Source organism: Miniopterus schreibersii, assembly GCF_964146895.1.
Source record: "Miniopterus schreibersii genome assembly, chromosome: 13".
Lineage (NCBI taxonomy): Eukaryota > Metazoa > Chordata > Mammalia > Chiroptera > Miniopteridae > Miniopterus > Miniopterus schreibersii.
Genome location: NC_138113.1, coordinates 2,801,762 through 2,826,893, shown reverse-complemented (window position 1 = coordinate 2,826,893; position 25,132 = coordinate 2,801,762). Strand labels below are relative to the sequence as shown.

The 25,132-nt window shown below is 54.8% G+C and overlaps 1 protein-coding gene across 2 annotated transcripts in view; it reads right to left on the bottom strand.

The window, feature by feature from the left end:
* Nucleotides 1–25,132, bottom strand: part of HPCAL1 (hippocalcin like 1) — a 73,277-nt gene that overhangs the window by 32,180 nt on the left and 15,965 nt on the right. The window lies entirely within an intron of this gene.

Sequence of the window (25,132 nt, the reverse complement as noted above, 5' to 3'; positions counted from 1 at the left end):
CTGGGACCCCACCAGACCTCTATACTTTGGATGGGTTACTTAGCCTTTCTGAGCGGCTGCAGGACCAAGGGGACAGTGTGTGTGACAGCCTCCCTCTGTCCCCACTATCCCAGTGCACACCCCTCCTACCTCAGGCCCTTCCTCAGCCCATCCTTGGAGACCTAGTTCAAAGCCACCCCCTGAATCCCACAGGCCAGAAGGGGTCTCCCGCCATGAACTTTCGAGCTGTGTGTCCTCAGGCAGTTACCTAACCTTGCTGGGTGTCGATTTATGAATAAGAGAGAGATAGTACCACCTGTCTCCCAGGGTTGTTGCTAGAATCACAAGAGCAGATGAACAAACAAACAAGGAAACAGAAGGGCCTGGCACAGAGCGAGCGCGTCAGGGGTTAGCACTTATTAGTCTAACCTGTCGCCAGCCGCATCGCGTGGGAGCGCAATGTGTGTTTTCTCCCACAGCTCCGCGTACAGGGTTCGAACGCGTAGTAAAGGTGGAAGGAGGGGGGCGGGAGCTCCCCACCACGCGACTCAACAAACCGCAGAAGTCGAAAGCTGACTACTCCCGCCGGCCCAAGGGGCCCAACCCCAAAACTGATGTCCCAGGGAGGGAAAGGCCAGAATGCGAGGGACTGCAGGGCACTGGCCTCGCTCACCTCCTGTTCCCGGTTCTCGGTGTGCGCATCTGTCCCCATCTCGTCTTTGCACGTCTCTCTGTGTATCTCTACGTGTCTCCCTCTCTCCACGTCTCCCTTCCCCTTCTCTGATATCTCTGTGTGAGTCTCTATGTGTCTCTCCTCCCCACCTCCTTTCTCCGCCCCTCTCCCCCCACCCTGGGAGAGCAGGGCAGGGCCTCGGGCTGTGGAGTCAGGCTTCCTACGGAACGTCTTCAGGCTGGTTCTCTGCCAAAGGCCCACAGTTCAATACCACCCCCTCCACGCAGTTCCTGGGGTAAATTACTGATCCACGACGGATGTTCCTGGGAAAAGAACCTGCCCTCCAGGACGGACCCTCACGCCTCAGCCAGGGGCTCATTCTCCAAGTGAGAAACCCACATAGCAGCGCTCTGCAGCCCCCACAAGGAGCCCAAAGACACCTTCCTAAGGCCGTTCTCTGTTTAGAAAAATGTGCGGTCTATGTGGAGTATAACCTCCCAATGCCTCTGCAAAACTAGCTCCTCAATCTCCTTGAGCCTTGGGCAGTGAGCTGACAACTAATGAAGTCAGAGTGACCGATGTTCCCAGCCATTTCCAGGGTGTCACCGCACAGACTAACAAAGTCGCAGCCAGTCTCCAGGAAACGCAGTCATGACTAGGCACCCGCTATTGGTCCTCGCTCACTTTTTTGCGATCAGTTAATTGTGTGGCTATCCTGGCAAACTCTTCTGCACCCTTCAAAGCCCAATTCAAATGTCCTCTCTCTGCCACTGCCGCCCACCCAGGTCCCGCCCATCGTTCCCTCGGGCCTTCAGAAGGTGGGTGCACATGCCTGCTTTGCTCCCAACCTGCTAGCCTGTGAACTCCAGGGACACAAGGACACAGCTGTCCTTATCTTCATCTGCCCGGCACCTCACACAGTGCCTGGTACATGGAGGAGGCTCAGCGGGCTCGTCAATTAGAGGAGCTATATGGAGGTGACCAAAGTTTGCAGAACAGAGGTGGCATCGCCAGTTCCCATGGGGCCGCACACTTAGTAGCAGACGTGCTCAAAACAGCTGGGCCCTTGGACGCTGAGCCCCATCCCGGCTCCATGTCGGAGCCTCTGCAGAATCCAGAAAGGAGCAGAAAGGAGTTCTGAGCAGCTAGAACCCCATCCCTGCCTCGACAGTCGGGGGCAATGGAAAGAATGTGAGATCTGTAGCCAAGAGACCTGACTTCAAGTCCCGGTGCCTGGGCCTCCAGCTGTGCCATGAGCCCTGGACGTGCCTCAGTTGACTCCTCAAACCAGGACTATGATGCCGCCCAAACAACCTGACGAGTGACCTTGGGCCAGTTGGCAGACGTGGCGCTGGCCTTAACAGGGTGAGGTCGGCCTCGGTCTCAGCCTAGGATTTCTGAGAAGAGATCGCAGGTTCTGTTCAAGGAGGCAGTGGAGTGGCCACTTACAGTGAAGGGGGGACGAAAGTACCGGGAGGCTCCCGAGAGGCCTTGTAAGTGCCTGGCAGGTGGGGCACTAAGAAAACATCCATGGAATGCAGAAAGCAGTGGGCCAGCAGGTGCTGAAGCGGGAAGGACAGACTTCGGCGGGGCAGGAAAGGGCCGAAGCCAGAGAGAAGATCTGTGAGTTGAAGCTTCAGGAAGAGCCCGCTGAGGAATGACTAAGCAACAGAATTGCACAATGTTGGAACGTGCTGACACTGGGGAATGAGCACCCTGTCACGGGAGGAATGCAAGCCCAGAGCAGACGAGAGATCGCTTCACAAAACGATAGTAAAAAGGACCCAAGTGCTGAGTGGGGAGACGCTTAGAATAAAAACTCCTTCAAAAAGGCCCTTTCCCCCTGGGTTTCAGCATCCACATTCCAGACCAGGAGTTGGCGAACTTCTAGAAAGGGCCACAGAGAAAACGTCTGGGGCTTTGCAGGCCACGGGGTCTCTGTCCCAAGTCCTCAAGTCTGCCTACCCAGCGAGAGCAGCCAAAGGCAATGGTGTAAAGGATGAATGAACGTGGCTGTTCCAATAAAAGTTTATTTGCAAAAATCAAGCAGGGGGCTGGATTTGGCCCACAGGCCCCTAGTTCAAGAGCGGCGGTCTCAGGTGAAGCTGTAGGTAGTTGCCGGTATTGGTTTCACCATTCACCAGGTGTCTACCAGGTGAATATCCATGTCTTTGCCTTCAGGCCCAACTTAAACCATCCCAGACCCCCCACCACCCCCGTTTCTTGAAACTTCCACCACTCACTTTCCTATTCTTGCTGCATGTGTATATGTTTGAAATTTGCTACAATTAAAAAGTTTAAAAAAAAAAAAGGAAACTTTCCCAGAATCGGATCTACTTGGAGAGCTGACCACCCGAACCCTGTCTTCTCTAACCCCCCACGAGCCAGAGCCCTGAACCACTGTTCATCCACACCCTGGGGCCCCACACACCAGCAAAGGAAAGAGCAGTGACGTCGTGGGGGGCGTCTCAGGACTGTCTGGTCTCCTGAGATGACACTTTTCTTTGAAATTTGTGCTATGAAAATGTCCCTTCTGTTATAAAACAATACAAATAGTAGATGAGAACGTTTTACGACCTTTTTTTACAAAATGTAAAGTTAGCAACCCTATATTGGCCCTAACTTTTTTTTTTTAATCAGTTCACAGAATCCTGACGTCTGGGAGCTACTTCCTCCCCCTTGGGTCCTAAAATCTGACTTTCCCTCAGGCTGCCCCAATCTCCCACGAAGCACCTGTGTGACACCCCCAGGCCCTGTGCCAGCCCTGAGGGTGAAGCTGAGGTGCCCACAGCCTCAGAAGGCCATGGTGGAGGCGACAGTGTGCAGGGGGACCTCCTTGCCGTGGGACCCACCCTGCCCATGCAGCCCTGCCCCCAACAGGCCTTTGTGGGGCCAGCCGAGCAAAAATATGCCCCATTTGATAGATGAGGAAACTGGGGTACAGAAAGGCAAAGGGACCTTTCCTAGGTCCCCCAGCAAATCCACGGCAAGGCAGAGAGAACCACATGGTCGCTGATGGCCCCCCACCCAGGGCAGGGATTTACGAACTCCGCACTCAGCCAAACAGCCAACCACCCTCTTTCCGCAGACCTGACAAAGCCCCACGTTCAGGAAGAGGCTCATTCTCAGTGACCAGTTCAAATAAAAAAGCAGTAAGTGTCTAACCTGGTCAGAACGTTTCCTTTAATGTCAAGAATGGTCCACGCCTTGAGAGAGATTACTGGCTGGTCAGCAAGACTAGAAGATTCTTTCCATTCTGCTGTGGAGAGTGCAGAGGGCTGGACGTTCCCCATCTGGGCCAGAAGCCTGGGCAGAGCTGGGAGCACAGGCCCCAGGCTCCTTCCCCACCTCCCGGGAGGCCGGAGCTGGGTGCTGCGGGCTCTCCTGACCATGGGCATTGAGACCAAGCCCAGACGTCCCCAGAGGGCTCCAGAGGAAGGGACAGCCCTGGGTCGTGCCCCAGCATGCAAGACCTACGCCAGTGAACCAGCTGACGGGATGAAGCCAATGACATGAATCCACTGGGAAGTCAGCCCATTAAGGGAGAGAAAGAGAACCCAGACTGAACCGGAAAAGTGACAGGTAGGTGGAGATCAAGGTATATTCTACATCCTAAGAAGGAGCTTCAAGGGATTAGGGAGGCGAAAAGGAGGGTCCCAAACTCGTAAAGAGGAGGGAGGGGAACCTCCCTCCACTGGCAATTTGAGATGGGAAAGGGAAGGGCCTGGGACAGGTCAGGGAGGGGGTGTGGGTAGGCACCGAGCTCCTGAGGTCTCGTTTTTTAAATTAACAGCTGTATTGAGATATAATTCACATACCATACAACTCACAAATCTGAAGTGCATAACTCAACAGTTGCGTAGGGTTGTGCACCCATCACCACAATCAATTTTAGGACATTTTCATCTCCCCCCAAGAGAAATCCCAAACCTATATTAGCAGTCACTCCTCATTTCCCTCCCAAGTCCGCAGCCCCAGCCCTGGGCAACCACGAATCTACTTTCTGTCTCTACAGATTTGTCATTCTGGACATTTTATATAAATGGAATCACACAATACGTGGTCTTTCGTGACTCACTTATTTGCTCGGCTTATTGTTTCCAAGCTCCGTCCGTGTCGCAGCCTGTGTCAGTGCTTCACTGCTTTTTAATGCCAAATATTCCATGGATATACCACGTTTTTATCCATTCGCCAGTTAATGGCCAATCGGGTTATTTCCACATCTATCGCTCGTTTTCACATGTCCCCAAGTTTTCGTTTCTGCTGGGAACATGCCTGCGAGTGAAACTGCTGTCATAGGGTAACTCTCTGCTTAACCTCATGAGGAACAACAGACCGTTTTCCAAAGCACCTCACCCAGCGCCACCCAGGTGACACGTAAGGAAGGAACAGGAACAAGGAACCGCAGACAGCAGCAGGCCCATCCGGGCCCCGCCTCCGGCGGGCGCTCTCACGGGGCTGATACGCACCGCAGGGGGTCCCTGCATTTGGCGGAAACCGAGACAGGTCCGGTGGCGGAGCGCACTGGTGCAGCCACTGGGGATAAGGCCGGGCTGCTGGGCCACACAGGTCCAGTGACCTCGCACCACGAAGGCCTGATTTCCTAGGAGAAGGGCAGGATTCAGAGCATTTTTAAGGAAATACGAAGTTTCTGCTTTGCTAGATGCAAAATTAAAGGGTTGGGAGGTTGGTGTCACCGCACCTGGATTCCTCCGTCACCGACCCTCTTCTGCACCCCCCACCACGCTGGGCGCCCACAGGCAGGCGGCAGTGAAGGGAATGGGAGCCTGGCTGATGTCCGTGAGTGGCTGGGCCTTCCCTGGGAGGCCAGGGCTTCCCACAGGGCAGGGCACGTCCCAGGTCCTCCTGCTGCACCCCTCCCCTCATTCCCATCATTACATTCATGTCTGAAATTCAGTTTGCTAAGCCAGGGCCCTGCCTGAATCAGGGAGGGCACAGAAGTCAAGGGGTGGGAGCTGAAAGCAAGTGGTGTGGACTGTGCTCGGTGCCAGGCACACGGCGGGTCCCAGGGACGCGGAGGAGACCTCGGAAATTCCCAACCTGCCCCAGACACGAGTAAACACCCCAGTGCCACGGAAAGAGGAGATAACCAAGGTGTGTTCAATCCTGTGGGGAACCCGGGCCATCAGAAGGACCCAGAGTGCGAGCTGGGCTTGGAGAAGGGAAGGCTGTTTGGGACTGACACCCCCGACTCAGATCCTGGAACCCCGGCGCAGCCAGGGGCCCCGCCGATGAGGGCTGGTAGGGGTGGCCAGCCGGAGCCAGTTTTCCTCCCCGACCTCTGCCCGTCGATGGACCTTAGGGTTGATGAACACAGCTTATACCTAACGTAAGGTCACTGTGACGCAAGCCATCACCAGCTCAGGAGGAAGCTTTCCTTGGATGCCCCGTCCCAACCCCATGCGGTTCTGACCCAGATGAGCCCGGCACAGAGGAGGGGCTCAGAGGGCAGAAAGACCAAAGCGATGAACATTAAGAGCAAGTCCTTCTCAAGACCAGGGCCATGGCTGGGACGCCGGAGCCCCAGTGGTGGGACACATGCCCCTCCGTGAGGCTGGCCAGCACCTGGGGCAGGGGTTCCAGAGAGTCTGGAAGCAGATTCCAGTAACGCAACACTCCGACTTATCTATGAACACTCCGTTCCTCTGAGGATGAAGACAGTTTGCAGGCTCCAAAGCAGATAAAAATCCCTTAAAAACGAGGCTGGGAGGGTGGCAGGGGGTGGGGGTGGAGGGGGAGAGGGAGAGAGGAACAGATGTTGAAAATGGAATGTGGGAGCTTCATCAGAATGGTCCCCAGCCTAACAGAGATGGGGGGGGCCTGCATCTATGTACACCTGGGGGGGCTACAAGAGGCGTGGAAGCAAAAGAGGAGGGGGACAGTGTTGAAAACACAGGGACGTCACCCAACCATCATAAACAAACACCCCTCCTGAGCAGAGTCTGTGGTTCTCAGCTAGTAGCCCAGTCATCCCAATGGGGACGCTCTTAACTGGTCATTTACACCCACTGGCCTCACACCCAGGCACCCTCAAGGGTATCTGGAGGTTTGTTTTGTTTAACTGCCTCTGGAAGACAGAACTGCCTCCTGATCCAAAAAGGGAAAAAGCCTCCCGGGGAGGAATGGGGTGGGGGCCCGGGGACAAAGCCAGCTGTGGGGCGAGGGAGCACCTCCTCCCGGACTCCAAAGGCGGGTCCTGAAGGAGTCCTGTGGGCTGTTGTGTGGAGAACAAGCTACGTGTGTCCCCTTCCACCTCCTGGCAGTCCCAGGGCTCATCGCCCGTATCCCAGAGCTGCCTGGCCTGGCCCCCGCCATGCCTGACCCCCGCTCTGCAGCACAGCTCAGAGGTCACTGGGGAGGCCAGCCACTCCCCCGGCCACGTGCCCTGGACCCCCAGCACCCCCAGCACAAATGGAGCCCAGCTGGTGCCCTGCCCAGGAAGCTGTGGCCCCTGTTCTGACCACGGGAGGTCTCAGGACCCCAAGGCATGGCATGCACACACACACACACACACGTGCACGCCCTCCGGAGCGCACACTCAGACACGCCCGCAGACTCACACTTCCATTTATGTCCACAATTAGCCCTCACGGTTTGCGTACATAGACCATCTGTGCGCTCAGCCTTCCCAAATGTGGCCAAATGTTCTCAGTAGTTGCCCCTCGGTGGGGGAGGGAGGGTTACAGATTAGTAACTTGTTTTCCAGTCTCTTTATACTTTCTAAATGGTCTACAGCGAATATGTGTGTCCCAGAAAAAGTTCAAGTGCACAATTTTTAAAAGTCTAAGACTTGTAGTAAGTAGCATCAGAAAGGGACACACACACACATTAACCTCATCTGATTCATTCACATTAACAGCGCTGAGCACCGGGGCCTCCAGGTCACAAAGGAACAAGCCAAGGATGAGAGATGACACAGCCGCCCAAGGTCACCCAGCTATACGTGCCCCAAACCCAGAGCACAGCATCTTCACTCCTGGGAAAAGGCTCCTCCGATGTTTCCCAGAGCGAGAGCGGGCTGGGAGGAGAGGAGAGGGGGAGCCGTGGATGTGACCGTGGCGTGCGAGAGGCCTGTCTTACTCATTTGATTATAAAATATTTCTGAGCCGGCAGATGGTACAATAGCGGCTGCAGATGCCCCGATAGCTTTTCTTCATTGCTTTGCACGGGCTCCATTTCAGGGGCCTGACGAGTGATACCCAAGAAGCCGCTCTGGGGTTCCATCAAGACGGCAACTGTAAAACTGAAGAGACGCCGCGCCAGGCACCCGCTCGACAGGTGCGTGGTCGCGCTTCCCAGACGAGCGGGCTCGGCTGATCCCGAGGCACCGGGCACGGGCGGGAGCCTTCCAGGCCCCTTCCTGGCAGGCGCCTGCCCAGGACCGGGCTCTGTTACATAATTAATCCTTGGCTCGGAGGCACAGCGCTCCCTTCCCAGGCCCATCCAGGGCCGGCTGCGGAGAGAGCGGACATCAAAGACGCATCTTCCTGGCCACGGAGATCAAAGCTGCGGGGCTGATGAGTTCACGTGGCACTCGGCCTTCTGCAAGGGCTGTTCTGCCTGCTCGGGTTATGTCTAGTTTTTAATAAGGGGCCCTTCATGCCTGGTTGTCAACAGCTCAATAACGTGGTTAAAAGGTCACAACAGGTCACACACACCTCTGCGCTCTGCGGGGGTCCGCACTTCAAAGACCTGGTGCGGGATGTTCTCCTTGCAAGGGCTGTTCTGCCTGCTCGGGTTATGTCTAGTTTTTAATAAGGGGCCCTTCATGCCTGGTTGTCAACAGCTCAATAACGTGGTTAAAAGGTCACAACAGGTCACACACACCTCTGCGCTCTGCGGGGGTCCGCACTTCAAAGACCTGGTGCGGGATGTTCTCCTTGGAGGCGCAGGCTCGCTCTGGGGTTTCCTGCTTAGGAAGAGCCCAGCCGTGGGCCAGTTGTCCAGCCTGCACTGGCGATGCAGATACCGTCTTCTGTCTTCTCTGACCGCTCCTCTGTCCTCTTACCTCTTAGCTACCGTCCCTGCCCCGCCCAAGAGGACAGCAGAGACTTGCATGCCATCAGTGGCCCATCTAAAGGTCCTCAAACTTAGTATTAGTTGGTTCCAGCCAGACTACTCTGAACAGGCAGTGGTCACATTCAGTCCAAGGCAGTTGCAAACCCATTCACCAGAAGCCCCAACCAAAGCCACTCCTCACCCTGAAAATGCTGCTGACTTCAAGAATCTTCCAAAGTCAGAAGCAAAAGACAGGACAACCCCGAGAACAGTAGAAAGAGCTTACATGGAACTCTGTAGGCAGATGCTACACTGGCTCACCTGCTTGCCTGGTGGCCCCACCATCCAAACACCTGGGGGAAATATGGTGCCATCAGTCCTTCACACACTAGTGCGAATTAGCATCAGGTTGCATTCATCTTGACGCAGAAAAGAACCACTGCTGCCATAGTGGGGCAGGGGAAGAGGGGATAAGTGAGGAGCGTGATGTGTTTCAGGGGGTGGGACAGACCTCCATGAGGTGCTGAAATGGGCACCTTGGGGAACAACAGTCTTTGGCAGGACGGGCACACTAGGGAAGGGGGTGTAAAAAGAAATGAGAAGGGGCAAATGTTTCCCTTGTCCTAAAACACTGCCACCCTCAACCCCCTCACCCCCAGTTAAGGAGAAGGAACCCGGTCCTCCTCCCTCCTGTTCCATGTAGGGCCCTGATCAGAAGCTGTCTGCCTGAAAGCCCGTGGTTCTGCCATGTCCCTCAGCCACACCTTGGCTTGAGGATCAGCCTGCCCATAAGTGGGACGGGGGACGTGGGTGGGGAGAGACGCAAAGGGCCACTTCCATGCCACAGCCTTGGATTCAGGCCATGAGGCCAGGAGCAGACAGACTGAGAGACTCCTCAGAGGCCGGCAGGGGCAATCTGGTCAGCCTGGGGGAGTGCGGGAGCCAGGCCGGGAACAGACTGTGCCTCTGCTTGCCTGGTGACAAAACAAAACTCAGCTAGAGAGAGAACGAGAGCCACAGAAAGGAGCCTAACACGTGGCTTCAACACATCTGGCTCTTCACAGCCCAGAGGCCTTAGCGCATGCTATTCCTTATGCCTGGAATGCACGGACCCCAATTTCTTCCCATGCCAAAAGCTCAGGCAATTGCCCAGGGAGTAATTAGTCCCTGCTGGAACTCCCGGGGTACTTGTCCCGTGGGCTTTATTATTTATGTCCCCCCCCCCCCCCCAGGCTGTGGGCCAGCAGCTGTAGCTCATGGAATCCCAGGCCCACAGCTGTCTGGCCTGGCACACAGGGGGCAGGGCTGTGGCATTCCAGGGGTGTCTTCCAGAGAATGCAATGTGGCCCCTGGACCTTGACAACACTGGCCCCACCCCCCACATTCATTGCATGACCAGTGACTGGTTCCTCACCAGCAATAACAACTCTGTCCTAAATCTTACAAACCCCCATCCAAATGAGACAGACAGCAAAACTTTGAATCAAAGGACCCCATAAATGCTAAACTTCCGGATCTTTTCCAAATATCTGAATGTTCCCCAGGGTAATCCCTGTGTTGCTTTTAAGATAGTGACATCCTTCAGGAAGGCCAGGCCCAGGCCAGCCTGTGCTCTGGCTGCCTCTCCCAACCCCCTCAGGTGCTCTCATAACACAAAGCCAACAGCTCCCAGTCAGATTTCTGAAGTCTTCTGGCACCTTCCATGTGTCTAGGAGAGCGTTTCTGCATAAAGACCCCATCCCCACAAACCCCCACCCCACAGTCGCAGCAGAGCAGCCCGCAGCCCCCTGGGTTTAAGTCTCTGGCACAAGTTCCATTATAAATCCAGGCCCTCCGGTAGTTAAACTAAACTGCCCAGGTCGGCCAAGCTAAAGCTAAACTCTGCTGAAACCTGCCTCAGGCATATACATGGAGCTCAGTTAGCAATTTATTACACATCCAGCACAGTATCTAGAATTTACAACAGATGGGGGGGGGGGTTAGCCCAGAAAAGTCGGAAGGTTAATTTAATGGAATCCTCGGGATTATAAAAGATAAAAGCTCTTTCTTACCCAGGGGCAAGTAAACAAGACTGGCCTCAGGTAGAGGTGGGGGGTGCTCCAGGCATTGGAGCTGCTGGACAGACAGGACCACATGCACATTCAGGGCCCAGCTGGCCACAAAAATCCTTAGAGGTCAGACTAAGTTCCAAAGGAGCCTCCCCTGGCACCCGAAGTGAGAGCATTAAAGCCAAGGTCTGGGTGGGACAGGATTCGGGGTGGCGCCCAGCTGTGCCACTGACAGGCTGCGTGGTCCCTGTGTGGTCCGCAAGCCAGTCCCCTCTGAGCCTGCATCTCTGCAGGATGAAGTGGTGCCCCCCTCCAAAGGCGCTCCCAGGCCTGCTTACAGGTGGCCTCTCAAAGTCACCTCCTCTACCACTGTAAGTGACACTTGTGTTATCCAACATGAAAGGCTCTTTAATGGAACATTTCTCTGCCAATCCCTGCAAAACATTATCCTTCTCGAGACTGTGGCACAGCTTTTAGCCGCAGGCCCTGTGAAGTAACAGCTGTGCCTCGTGGTCGGAGCACCTGCAGACCCACACTGGGTCCGTAAAGGAGCCTTAGCACCCTTCCTGTTCAAGTAAGGAACGTGGCTCAGAGAGGTTAAACCACTTCTCCAAGGCCACACAGCCGGTTAGGGGGCGAAATTTCACACTCGGGCCTGTGTCTGACTTCTGCCGGGGGTGGGGTGGGGGGTGGGATGGCGGGGGAGAGAGCAGTGCAGGTGTACACACCCCCACGTTTGATTCCCAACTTTATGGGAACAGTATGGGAACGGTGATGACAGGTGCCCACAGATCCCACCAGATCAACATGATCAAGCGAAAGAGCTTCATCCCAGCGCCACGAAGCCCAGATTATCCAAGAATCCCCTGCCTTTGGGGACAGGAGGAACACATCTTCTTTCTTTAATCCCCAGCCTTTAATCTCCCACCTGTCAAGCCTACATCTCTTAGACAGAGAAAGAGGGGAGCCATCCAGCCATAGCGGGGTGACACAGGAGCCCCAGGTCCTCCACGGTTCTGCTTTCCAGTAACCCCGAGGGGCCCACTGGCCCGGGCTCCTGTTTCACCGGCTGGCTGCTAAGCAACCCCCCCCCATCCATAAGAGTGTAGCGAGCTGTCTCCGAGCCTTACCATGTAACCTTGCATGCTGTGTACCTCGATTTCCCCATCTGAAAACATGGATAATAGCACATACCTCATGGCGTTGTCTGTTTTTAAATTTTATTGCAAAAAATCCCAACATATACAAACAGAGAGACGAGTGTGATGAATGATGGGTGCCCGTCACCCAACTTTGGACGCCCCACATCTCACTCCCTCGGTGCTGCGTTCTCACCCCACCCGTGTCTCCCTGGAAACGTCGCAGTCCATGGCCGGCTATCGGGTGCCACTGGGCTGCTTGAGGATAGAGACGGCACAGGAGGAGCGCTTGGACACCAGCAGCTGGCACGCAGTGAGCACTCAGCAAACAGTGGCCTCTTCCCTGCTGTTCCCGAGTAAATGAGCCAACATGACCACTCCGGCAGCTGCCTCCACACGGAGCCCGGTGCAGAGCAGGTGGCCCGAAGATCACAGCCACGCTCCAGGAGCCCCCGCTAGTGCCACGCAACGCGAATGTCACCTCCTGAGCCTGCACTCCACCCCCACAAAGTGGGCATTGGCCCCACTTTACAGATGGGGAAACCGAGGCTCATAAAGATTAATCAACCTTTTTAAAAAATACACAAATATTGAGGCCCATCCGATTCCAAAGTTCACTCTCTATGCCCTTGTGTCGCCTCCTGGTAACTGGGCAAAATACTGTCCATTATTATTTGCTTTTTTTTTGTTTTTAAAGTATGCAACTCATACATACCTGGTTTCTAGTATATTCACCAGGTTGTACCACCATTACCACTATCTAATCCAGAGCATTTCGTCACCCCCAAAAGAAACCCCAGACCCCTTAGCAGTCCCTCCATCCCTCCTCACCTCCATCCCCGGCAACCAAGAACCTACTTCCAGTCTCCAGATGTGCCTCGTCTGCCAGTTCCTATCAGTGGGATCCTACGCAGGTGGCCTTCTGCGCCTGGCTTCTCTCACTTAGCATCGTGTTTCCCAGGTTCACCCATGCTGAAGTACGTGCCAGTGCGCCAATCCTGTCTGAGGGTAAGTGATATTCCACCGTAAGGACGGACCACACTTCGTGTATCTATCAGTGGATGGACGCCTGAGTGATTTCCACTTTTCGCCTATTATGCAAATGCTGCTATGAAAACCTGTGAATGAGTTTTTGCGCAAACATGTTTTCCGTTCTCTTGGGTGTAGACCTGGCAATCGAATTGCTGAGTCGTATTGAAACCCTACACTTGCCCTGGCCAGGCTGGCACAGTGGTTAGGGCGCATCGGCCTGCAGAATGAAGGGCCCCGGGTTTGATTCCGGCCAAGGGCATGTGCCTCGGTTGCAGGCTCCATCCCTGGCCCCGGTCGGGGCGGGTGCGGGAGGCCACCAAGCGATGTCTCTCTCTCACATCGATGTTCCTCCCTCCCTCTCTCTCTCTCTCTCTCTCTCTTACTCTCTCTGAAAAGCAGTGGAAAAGATATCCTCAAGTGAAGATTAAAAAAAGAGAGACTGTTTAATTGTTCAAAGCACTGCCAAACTGGCTTTCTAAAGTGGCTGCACCGTTTTACATTTTACATTAGGGAGTTCTAATTTCTCCACATCTTTGCCAGCACTGGTTATTGTCCACCTTTCCGATTCCAGCCATCCCCCCCGGGTGGGAAGTACCCATTTATAGGGTAGATATTTATAGCTCACACCGTCCTGCTGTGAAATCTCACTGGCTCCTCACAGCGTCTACATAAAGTCGGCAGGGGAGAGTTTTGCATTTCACAGATGAGTGAACTGCAGACTCGGAGAAAATGAATAGCTTGACCGCATGTCACCTCGACTGCAAAGAAATCAAAAGCACAAGGAACCAGTCCTGGCTCAGCTGCTCCTCTGGTCTGGAGACCGGCCAGACGCTTGAAGTCCTACGAGGGACCGAGGGAGGAATCCTGACCTTCAGCTTGACCCACGGTGAGGTTGACATAGACTTTTCAGCACATAACAGACATCACTCCGGCCAGTCTCCTGGGTCTGAACTGCGCCTCTCTAAGAAAAAGTCACCCTCCTAATAGACAACCCCGTCTCTGCAGTCCTGCGGACTAACAGGATTAACACGGCTCCCTCCACTGTTCCTAAAAATAGTAAATCCCCTCCCCCAGTCCAAGGATGGTCAGGGGCACCTTAATACAGATTAAACTGGTGCAGCCTTGGGACCTTGCTGAGCATGAGCCAGCGCCTCTCAGAGGAGCCTGACCAGCACTGGGTGCAACTGGAAACGCAGCAGGACGGACGTTTCAGTCGCCGCTTCCAAAGGCCAGGTGGCAGAGATAGAGCCCAGGAGCCAGGGCCTCTCCTCATATCAGCTGTGCAGCCCAGAGCAAACTTCTCAACCTCTCTGAGCCTCGGGTATCTCATCTGAACAACAGCAAAGAATCCCTGCAACACCAGACCTCACAAGGAGGCTGTGAGAAGTAAACAGAGCATGAAAGCAATGTGAAAACTATCAAGCTAGACAAGTTGCTATAGTCTTGGGGGGCAAGGGGTGCAGTGGAGCACTTCCGTGTGAAAGTATTTCTGTCCTATAAAAACAGTCATCAGGACTCATAATTATGTACAGTTTCATAATAAACAGCAAAAGCTTTACAAACGAGCATATTCCTAACCCATGGGCAATTCTAAGAATTCATCCTGAGGCAAAATCACACAGATTTAGGAGGGGGTGAGAGAGTAAGAGACTGTTCGTCACAGCAGGTGGTAAACGGTAAGACTCAAAATATTCAGTCCGTGGAGGGGCGGGGACACTTTCCACCCACCCACGCAGGCCTGGCCACAGGTTTGCTTCAGCCAATGAAATCCGACACAGCCTAATGTCAACGAGACAGCCCACCCTTCTGTTGTTTTCTATTGGTTAGAATCAAGTCAATAAGCGCAGTCCACACACAGGGGGCAGGGACTGCACAAGGGTGCAAACACCGGGAGGCAGGCAGGGACCACGGGCACCGCCTCCCAGGCCGCCTTCGCGGAGCTCACGCAGAATCCGGTGTTCACGATGGCACTTTGTGATGCCGGAGAAATGGGACCGACCTGTCTATAACTCAGGAAATGGGGAAACGGTGGCCTTCTGATATAATCAAACTCTACGCAGCAGTTAACAGAAGAAGAAACAGGACCACGAGCCACATCCACGTATCAACACAGTTAAGCTCAAAAACCACGCTGAACAAGCTGTCAAAGGCAAACTACAAAGCGATATGAAAAACAAGCATGATTACAATTTACGGTGCATCTAACACGGAAGAACTACTGTTCTGCTTCAGGCTACGCACGTGTGTGGTAAGAACACAGTACATGGTCAGGATCCCCACTCCCAGGGTGGAGGGGCTCCCTGGGGAAGGAGAGAGCAGAGAGGGGAGGCAGGACCGCCTGGTCTGCCACGTTTACAGGTCTTTACGGAACAGTCGATCAAAATATAATGAAAATGTGATCTTATTTTTGCTAAATATGCGCATTTCTATTACACATATCGACAGGGCATCTACGAAGTCTGGACGCAGAGGACACTCTTCTATTCCTTTGAAGACTGAAGGGGTTCTGGATGCTGTGTCTATCTACCTAGGTATCCGGGCCTCGCGGACACCCGTGAGTAGACAGGAGTCTCCATGGGTATACAGCAGAAGGCTAGCAAGAGATATATGGGGGATGGGGGGCTTAGGGGGTATTTTTTTCTTCTGTGTTTTTTCTTTTGCTCATCTGTGTTTTCCAATCTTAACCAAAGTGACAAAGAATTTTTGTGTAAAGAAATAAATAATTTCTTCAAAAATGAAGTCAAGCTCAATAGCAAATTGGGCATGGCTGAACGCCAGGGAAGATTTGGGGTGAAGGGACGAAAACACCTGCCTCCTTAAGAAGACAAGACACGGGGCCCTGGGAGGCTCACCTGTCCGCGCGTGTGGCCGGGTGAAGGGGCACCTGCGCCAGGCCCCTGGGAGGCTGCAGCCAGTCCCCCCCCTGGATTAACAGGCTTCCCGCTGCCTGAGCTGAAGGAAGGAGGCTGCTGAGACCCCCGTGCTGGCTCCCTTGACCTCCAGCACAGGTGCATTTCCCCCAGAGGGTTCAGAGAGCAAAGGTCAGAGGGAGAAATGCCACCCAGCTTCAGAAGCACAGGCACAATCGTCTACAATTGTGACCAAGGATCTAAGCTCCTCTCTACTGCCAGAGTGTCTACTGTGAAAACGCACTGCTTTTATCAGAGAACAAACAAACTTTAAAAAGAGAAGTACCTTTGTTCACTTCCACAGTGCCCAAGCCCAGCGTGACCGGGCTCACACAGGGACATCCATGCCCCATGCATCCAGTTACCACTCAGCCCTCCCACAGAGCCCTCCTCTCCAGGAGACCTCGACCTTGGCCTCCCTCCTGGCTTCAGCCTGACCGGCTCCACCAGTTTAGCAAGAATCCCTTGACCCTGGATATCGGGTCCCCCTGAACACCAGGTCCGGGTCCTCATCGCCCACCTCTGATGCAGAAGTCCTAGACCGGCCTTCAGCAACAGCCCTGTGAGGCAGAGTTAGCTCAACCCCGACCCCTCTGTGGGTGGAAAGGGGCCGCAGGCTACCTCACTAGCTCAGGGAAGGCCTGGGTGGCAGCCTTGCAAACGCGGAGAACTTAAGTAACCACAAAGGATGGTCGGATATTAAAACTTTTTTAACTAAAAGCAGTTTATGGTGGGCGGTCATGTCCCAGGCCGGTATCTTCCCTGACAAAGGTCAACCTGTCTCCTGTCTTCTGCATCTAAGATAACATTCCTTTGGAACGTCAGGGTAACCCCCCTTTTTCCAGACCCCTCAGGCCACAACCAATGCACCAGGGCGGGGACCATAAATCCTCTCAATTACCGTTATCATGTTAATTGTTGACTGTTAACGATCCCGTACCCACCTTTGTAAAGACGGATGTGTCTGTCATTTTATTCTTTACGCAACCCTAGAGGTTCCCCACTTTGGTTTCTCCCGCCTCCCTAATCTGTCACCCGTGGACTTCACGGAACCCACTTTCATGGTGATGCACAAAACAAGGTGCGAAACAGTCCTCTGGAGCTTTAGCTCAATCCGCAGAGGTTCAGCTTCCCGGCATCTGTCATAGTTTCGCCCAAATAAACTCACAAAAATTCTCTGAATGAGTTTGAATGTTTCTTACGTTGACACCCTGATGGCCCCTTTGTGATTTTCCACCCAGTGCAGCCATCGTTCTGCTCCTTCGCTGTGAACCCCACTTGGCCTTGCAACACTCTCCCCGCTTTGCAGTCACCCTGAACGACGTCTCCTCGCCACTGAACCAGAGTCAGGATAATGGTTCTTTCACGGCCCGGGTGCAGCCTGGCCAGGGGATACAGGGCCACCCGCTGCACCTCAGCCCCCCGCCCCCCCCGTAGGAGCTGCCCAAGGAAGGGGAGGGATAAAGGGGGACCTGGGGGTGGCCAGAGTGGGGCAGGGACCGGAGAGGAGGAGGGCAGCTGCGGAGAAAACAGAAACCTGTAGGGTCGATGGGACTTAAACCTACATGGAAACAAAGGTCGGAGAACACGAGGAACTTCACTCCCGCTCCTGTGAGGGCGCCTCAGATGGAAGGAGAGGCCAACCCGCAGGAGATCAGGAGAGGAAGCTGGCTGGAGGGGGCGTGGGGGGTGCAGGGGGGTGACCGGGCTCTAACTCTGTGACCTCAGGCAGGTCACTTCCCCAGGAACCGCCCTTGTCACCCTTCTCTGCAGCAGGAAGGGAGGGGAGATGAGATAAGGAACCGGTCCCTGGCAGTCCCCAAAGCAAAGGAAAATCCACAAGCCACAGCCTGGCTGGCTCCCTGCACCCCGGGGCAAGTCAACGCTCAAAATTAAACATTGAGTTCAGCAGGCTTTTTCAGACTTAAGACACTGTTTCAGAAAGCCTGTCGGCTCATTGGCAGGCTGAGATTTATCTCAGGGCTGGTCAACAGGATCCTTCTCACCCACGGGGCACCCTTGCTGACTGCCAATCAAACCCCACGGAGCCTCAGCCTCCAGCACCTGCCATGCTTCCCAAAGCTGTGGTTGTCCCCCTAAAGCTTAGTCCCCAGGCTTATATCCACCAGTCTACAGGGAGGGGACAGTTGCAGCCCAAGGCTCAGCCATGTGGCCTGGAGCAAGTCTCAAGGCTGCCTGCCTGCCAGCTCAGTCTTTGAAGTGACCAGCAGGAGACCGCTGTGGACACTCAAGTCCAGGACCAATGCTAGTCCCCTCGTCACACAAGGGAGCCCCATCTGCCGCCTCCCAAACTGCATTCCCTCTCAGCCATGCTCACCTGTCCTTTCTGGGCACCCAGAACATCTCTTAGGAATGGTGGGGACAGGCCCACCCGACCTTAGTGACCTCTACTGAATGCATGGAGTTATGAAGGGGCTGGGTTCACAAGCCAAAGAAGGTAAGGCTGGAAGGGCCTTCGAGATGGCCTAGATTAGCGTTTCAACCATTTTCACTAAGGGTGTTTAAATGAAACCTTACCCAGACCCTCAATAACACGCAGACGCAGAGGGATACAGGGCAGGCAGAGCTGCCCCCCAAGTTACTCCCCAGCGGCCCCTTGCAGAGCAGTAGATAAGGGGGGCTCCGCCCAGCCCTGGCCACACCTGGAGAGGAGCAGCCTGGGTTACAGCACAGCCCGAAGTCCAGGTGCATGCAGTTCAACAGGTGTCACAGGGCTAACACCTGTCATGACAAGAGGTGTCACAGGGCTACCTCCTGTCATGACAACAGGTGTCACAGGGCTAACACCTGTCATGACAACAGGTGTCACAGGGCTTCCTCCTGTCATGACAAGTGTCAAAGGGCTGCCCCTCGTCATGACAACAGGTGACAGAGCTCCCTCTCCAAGTCCTGCCAGGGGAAAGCTTAGCCAGGGGGCACCGCAATGTGGCTGAGCAAACAATGGCAGTTTATTTATTTCCGAGTCCACAGAAGCGGAAACACCACATCAGAGGGGAAGGAGCAGCAGGAGAAAACCAAAGGAGGGGACAGAAAAGTGACAGAAACTCTGGAACTCATGCAAGTCCCAGGCACGCAGGGAAGGGCAACGGGCTCGCTCCCTGGGTATGATCGGCCTCAAGAACGTGCCTAAAAAGGCAGGATGGCCCTCTAGGTTTGTCACTGGTCACGATGCGGCCTTGAAAAAGTCACTGGGAGTTCGTTTCCTATCCGGGAAAATCACTTCTGTGTCCCTTCAGCCGACAAAGATTTCCTGAGTGTCTCCTGGGTTCGGAAATGGTGCGCGGTGCCTTAAAGGACGCGAAGGAGGGCCTGGCTCTGAGAACTCGGGTGGGAGGAAATGCGCAGGAGGGGCGCCGGGCGGGGTCCCCGGGCGGGGTCCTCGGGCAGGGTCCAGGGCACCAGGAAGGGCACGCACAAGGCTGGCGAGGCCAGAGGGACTGACTCTCCAAGGATGGGGCCAGGGGCACCTGGAGAGTGGCAGGAGAGGTGGGCAGAGCCCAGCAGGACAAACCGGGACGCCAGGCTGAGCTGCCCTCTGCAGATGGAAAGTCCCCGGATGGTGTAACACGAGGGCGGTGCCGTCATGTGCCTTAGAGCAGTCATCCTGCAGCTGGGAGGGTAGACGGGGGCATGAGAGGGAAACGGAGCCGACAGCCAGTGCACGGGAGCCAGGCGAGGGCCGGGTGGAGACACAGGACAGCAGACACGAGGGGCGTGCCCGGGCCACGCCACGGAGGCAGGGTGGACCTGGCCTTGAGCAGCGGTTCTCAAACTGCACGTGGTTTGCTTGGAACCCTTATTTAAAATGCAAATTCCCAGGCCCGGACCTGGCAGCTTCCGACTCCAAAAGCCTGGTGTGGGGCCGGGAATATGCATTCTCAGGTAGCTGGTCAGGGTCTATGCTTTGAGAAGCTCAGCAGAGGGAGACTGTTGTGCGCACTGAGTTAACATCTATAGAGAACCTAGACCCAGACTATAGGGAGCACGTAAGAAAAATTCCCTTTCCTTTTCCATAGTCAGTGCCAGCTACCATTTCTCGAGTATGCTAAGTAAGCACTTATTACATCGTCGTTTAAATTAACCCCTTACAACCTGAGGTGAGCCTATCCTTACCATGAGCTATGGGCTGAGTTGTGTCCCCCCAAATTCACAGTCTGACGTCCTAACCCCCAGAACCTCGAAATGTGACTGTATTTGGAGGTGGGCTCTTTAAAGAGGTGATCAAGTTAAATGAGGTCAGAGGAGTGGACCTAATCCAATCTGATTTGTGTCCTAATAAGAGGAGATCAGGACACGTGCACACACACGCAGGGACAACCGTGTGAGGACACAGTAAGGAGGTGACCGTCTACAAGCCCACAAGACAGACCTCAGAGGGAACCAGCTCTGCTGACACCATGATCTCAGACTTGCAGCCTCCAGAACTGAGAGAGAATAAATTTCTGTTGTTCAAGCTGCCAAGTCAGAGGAAAGACTGGTTCAGTAACTTATCAAGCAAGAGGTGGGGAGGGACAGCATGGGACCCAAGTCCCCCACAACCCCCTCCAAAGCCGGTGCTCCAATCACTCTCCCTAAAGGGCTAAATAAGAATATTCCTGTAGCCCTGGCCGGTTTGCTCCGTGGTTAGAGTGTCGGCCTGCGGACTGAAGGGTCCTAGGTTCGATTCCAGCCAAGGGCACGTACCTCGGTTGCAGGCTCGCCCTGGTCAGGGGGCGTGCAGGAGGCAACCAATTGTTGTGTCTCTCGGCACCCACACAAGACCCTCATCCACACGGGCTCACCTCCAGCTCACCACAGACAGGCGCCAAGTCAAGTCTTCAATTTAAAAGGAAAAGAATTGAAAGGACCACGACTTAAACAGGAAGTGTTCTGAAGGCCACGCGTGCAGGGCAGGGAGAGCATCGGCTCCCCTCGGGCAGCTAGGTGGGTCCCACAGCCGGGCCCCTGGAGCCTCGTGCTCGCTCGACGGAGCCACAGCATGCACCCCACGCACGCCAGCATGGCTTCAAATGCACTCTGTTAGCGGGACTGTTAGCTCAGAGTTCCTGAGCTGAGCTGGGGATCTGGCCTGGGCAGGGGTGGGACTGATGCCCAGGAGGGTGGAAAGGGGGCACTGGAGGGAAAACACAAAGTGATGAGGAAGAGACCGGTCTCACTGGGATGAAGGTGTCGCAGGGCTGCATCCTTTCTGGACCTCTAAGGGAGGATCTGTTTCCTTGCCTTTTCCAGCTCCTACGGCCGCCCACATCTCTTGGCTCGTGGCCCCCTCCTCCATCTGCAAAGCCAGCAGCAGGGATGCATCTCTCTGCCTATTCCTTTTTTTTAATTGGTTTTAGAGAAAGAGGAAGGGAAAGGGAGAGAAACATCAATGAGAGAGAAACATGGATCAGCTGCCTCCTGCACACCCCCTACTGGGGATCAAGCCTGGGAATCGAACGGTGACCTTTTGGTTCATGGGTTGACGCTCAACCACTGAGCAACGCTGGCCGGGATCTCTGCCTATTCTTAAGTCACAATTCCATGGGACTAACAGCAGCTGAAGAAGGCTCCTCCCTTTTTTTTAAGGACTCACACAATGGCACTGGGTCTGCCCAGATAATCCAGGGTACTCTCCCTATGTCAAAGTCCTCAATCTTTTTTTTTTAAATAATTTTTTATTGATTGATTTTAGATAGGGAGAGAGAGGGAGAGAGAAAGAGAGAGAGACATCAATGCGAGAGAGATACATTGATTGGCTGCCTCCCATATGACCCTGATCAGAGATCGAACCCACAACCTGGGTATGTGCCCTGACTGGGAATCAAACCCGTGACCTTCCGGTGTATGGGACAATGTTCCAACCAACTGAGCCACACCAGCCAGGGCTCAAGGTCCTCAATCTTACTCATATCGCAAAGCTCTTTACCATTAAAGTAACACTGTCACAGGATCCAGGGATTAGGACACGGACCTTTGCTAGGGGCCAGTAACCTGCCTGCCACAGGACAGTCATGGACAGAGATGCAGTCCACAAAGCTGGGGCAGTGGTTTTCGAACTCCTGGGTGCATTAACCCCCCGTGCAGCTCAGAGGCCTTCTGAGGCTCACCCCAGTGTCCCTGGTGCAGGGGACATGGATGGGACCAGGAAGGTGCATTTAATCATCTTCCTAGCAACTCCCCCAACAGGCCCGAACACCTGGGGCACAGGTGCAGGCTGGGGAGTAGCCCAGATCTCAGTCAACAAATCTTACTGAGCCATCTGCTCCAGGCTGGAGTGAGACACAGAGTTCAGACACAGGCTGTCCCTGGGGAGCGTGGACCCTGGGAGAAGTCCCCTGGCCATCCCTCCATGGCACACCACGCGAGGCTGTGCCAGAACTACACGAACAGTTCGGGGACAGAAACGGCCTCCCCTCGGGTCTTTTTCTACTTCCTAAATCTAACGGGCCATTATGAACGGAGCTTCTGAGACATCGGTCCAGAAATGAAAAGTTACCGGTCTGCTGTGAACCATAAATCACCCACTTGTGATATAAATATAGTAAGTCATTAGCGTCAACGCCATCTGCAGGCGCTGCCCAAGCACTCGGTTTGGCGAGCGATGCCACCCTCTACCAGAATAGACCGAGGCTCGTGGCCAAAATGAAGAACTGGCTGAAGGTGAGCGTACTCACACCCACTGATGAGTCTGGTGAATTGGTTCCTACACAGTCTTAAAATAAAGATAAATCAGAAAAACAACAGGGCCCCAACATTAATAAAATAACTAAGACGGACACGGAACTTTAATACAAAGAAGTTTGTATAACCCTCGGGACAGCCTTACCAGGTCAGCTCGATTTGTGAGGAAACTGAGGACCCGAGAAGTTAAGGGACCTGCCTGGGCTCACAGGGCCATGAAGCAGAGAGCCGGGGTCCAAGCCCTGCACCGGTCACAGCGCAGGACTCGAATAAGCAACCAGGACGGTCTCTCCCAGACCTCACCAGCATAGCTACCTACCTGGGGAGCTGCTATGTGCATTTGGGGGGAGCAGAACTAGTACCCACGAAATGCCCATTTTGAAATTCTGTCTAACAGAGATCATTGCAAAATATTTCTCCAACTCTCAGTCATGGCTGCAAATCACAGAGAAGGTGATGCTGGATTCTAAGGTGACTGGGGTAACAGGAGCCTAGCACATGCTGGGTGCTGGGGCCACAGGCACAGTGCGCCCGGCTTGTGCCCTGGACATGCTCATAGCCTTGGGGGATCTGTAGCTGAGAGGCTCTGGCACCATCTCCCTCTAAGACATGGGGTCCACGCTAAGGCAGAGGTCAACCCCACATGCTCTGGCCGGGATAACAAGCTCTCGCAGTAGCCTGGCAAAGAAGGGCTCCCAGAGGAGTGGATGCCTGGGGCTGAGCCTAAGGGACAGCTAAGACAAGCGCTGAAGGCCGGAAAATGCCCCAATGCGTTTGGGGGATGGCGACCGTCCAACCCAGCTGGAACACAGGATGGATATGGGGCAAGAAGCCACGGTGGCCAGCGGCCCAGTCTGGGAGCCTGGAGCACCTGTCAGGCCGCACCAGCCAATTTCAAAGTGCATGGGGAGGGGGAGGGGCTAGTGCTCTATAAAGGACTGATTCTGTGTCAAGTGACACTACCCCAATTGTCCCCAAAGGGAGAAGCCACCCGTCTCCTGTATGTATCAGAGCTGCTGCTGGGGAGGACAGCCCCTCAAGCAGGCTCCGGCCAGCCTCGCCCCATTCTCCCCGTGGTTCACCCTGACCCAGGGAGCTGGCCAGGGCGGCGCCTCCCCTCACGTCACAGGTGAGGACGCGGAGGCTCGGCACACGGAGGAGGGAGGCAGGCAGGCAGCGCACACCCGGGTTCCTAATTCTTGGCCCAAGTGTCCGGCCAAGCCCACCTGACCCCAAGGCCCACCCCCAAAGAGTGGCCAGTCAAGGTTTTCAAAGCAGGACCAACACAGGGGTCCCCCTACCAACTTAAGGGTACCAGCTTTTTCAACACACACTGAAACCAGCCTCCCACCTTCCCCGGGCTGCGCTGGGGCTGACCCACCAGCATTTGCTCGTGACCCCTGGGCCGGTGGTCCCAGGAGGCAGAGAGACCCCCTCTGCACTTACTTTGAGAAGCAATCCCAAGAGAGTATGGCTGAGTTAATACCCTTTATACCCCCAAGCAAGACTGGACATGAACTGTCCTCCAGGGCGCACTGCTACCCTCTGGGTTGACACGTCCAGGGCATGTTCGGTGAGCACCTGGCCGGTGACTGATACCAAGGCAGAGTCCTGACACTGCAGAGGTCAGATGATGGCCCACCGCAAATATCAGTCTCCGGTGGCAGGGCTCTCTGCATTCCCCAGGGCCTTAGGTCAGGTGAATGCTCAGACTGCTCATCAGCGGGTTAAAGGTTGGGGTAACAACCTGTGTCCTGCACAGAGTTTTAGAAGTCCCCAACTGCTTCATCATGTCCCAACACCCGCCCCCCACAGAGCAGAAAAAGGCAGTCGGATCTCAGGGTGCAGCCCCACACAGGCACCAATTAGCCCCAATTTAGCAGGACCATGGGCAGGGGCATGAGTCAGCCAGGTGGCCCCCTCCCAGCTAGGAGAGCAGATGCACTTGCAGCTCCAGGTCCTGACATCCTAAAACCATGTGATCCGTTAGGAAGCTCCTCTGCAGGGACACCCCAGAAGGAACAGCATGGCAGCCCTAGGCCTGGTGCTGGAAACTGAGGCCTGGTCAGCCAAGCACCGGCGAGGAGGGCCCTTGGAACCTGTTCTGAGCAGCCCTCTGAGGAAGCAGGTGCAGGGAAAGCCGAGCCAGCCCAGCACCCAGAAGCCTGCACCCCAGCCGGGGATGGCCACCTCAGAGCCGGAGACCTTGGGCAGGTCGCAACCTGAATCCCAGTGTCCTCATCTGCAAAACAATTATGGCCCCAGAGAAAACCCCAGAAAAAAATGTGACTACGGCAGCTAACGGGTTAAAAGTCTTAATGGAGGGGAGAGGGGCTGGTCTCCCCAGATGCTGCTGGGGATGGGGTTCTTGGGATATCCCGAGAAAAAGAATTTTCTAAGGCTCGCACAGGAGGGTGAGATATAGTACGAAGCTTTATTTTTGTGGAATTACACCCCTGGGTTTCCAAAGTCCCGTTTCCCTTAGTCCAGCTATAGAAGTGTAGCTGGGGTTGCAGCAGAGCTAAGAGCAGAGCCAGCGTCCAGGGTTTCCATCCCATGTTGGAGCCCGGTCCAGTCCAGCGTCAGGCGAGCTACAGTCCATTAGTCCGCTGTGCATGGTCCACAAGGCCGTGGGCCATGGGTGCAAACGCA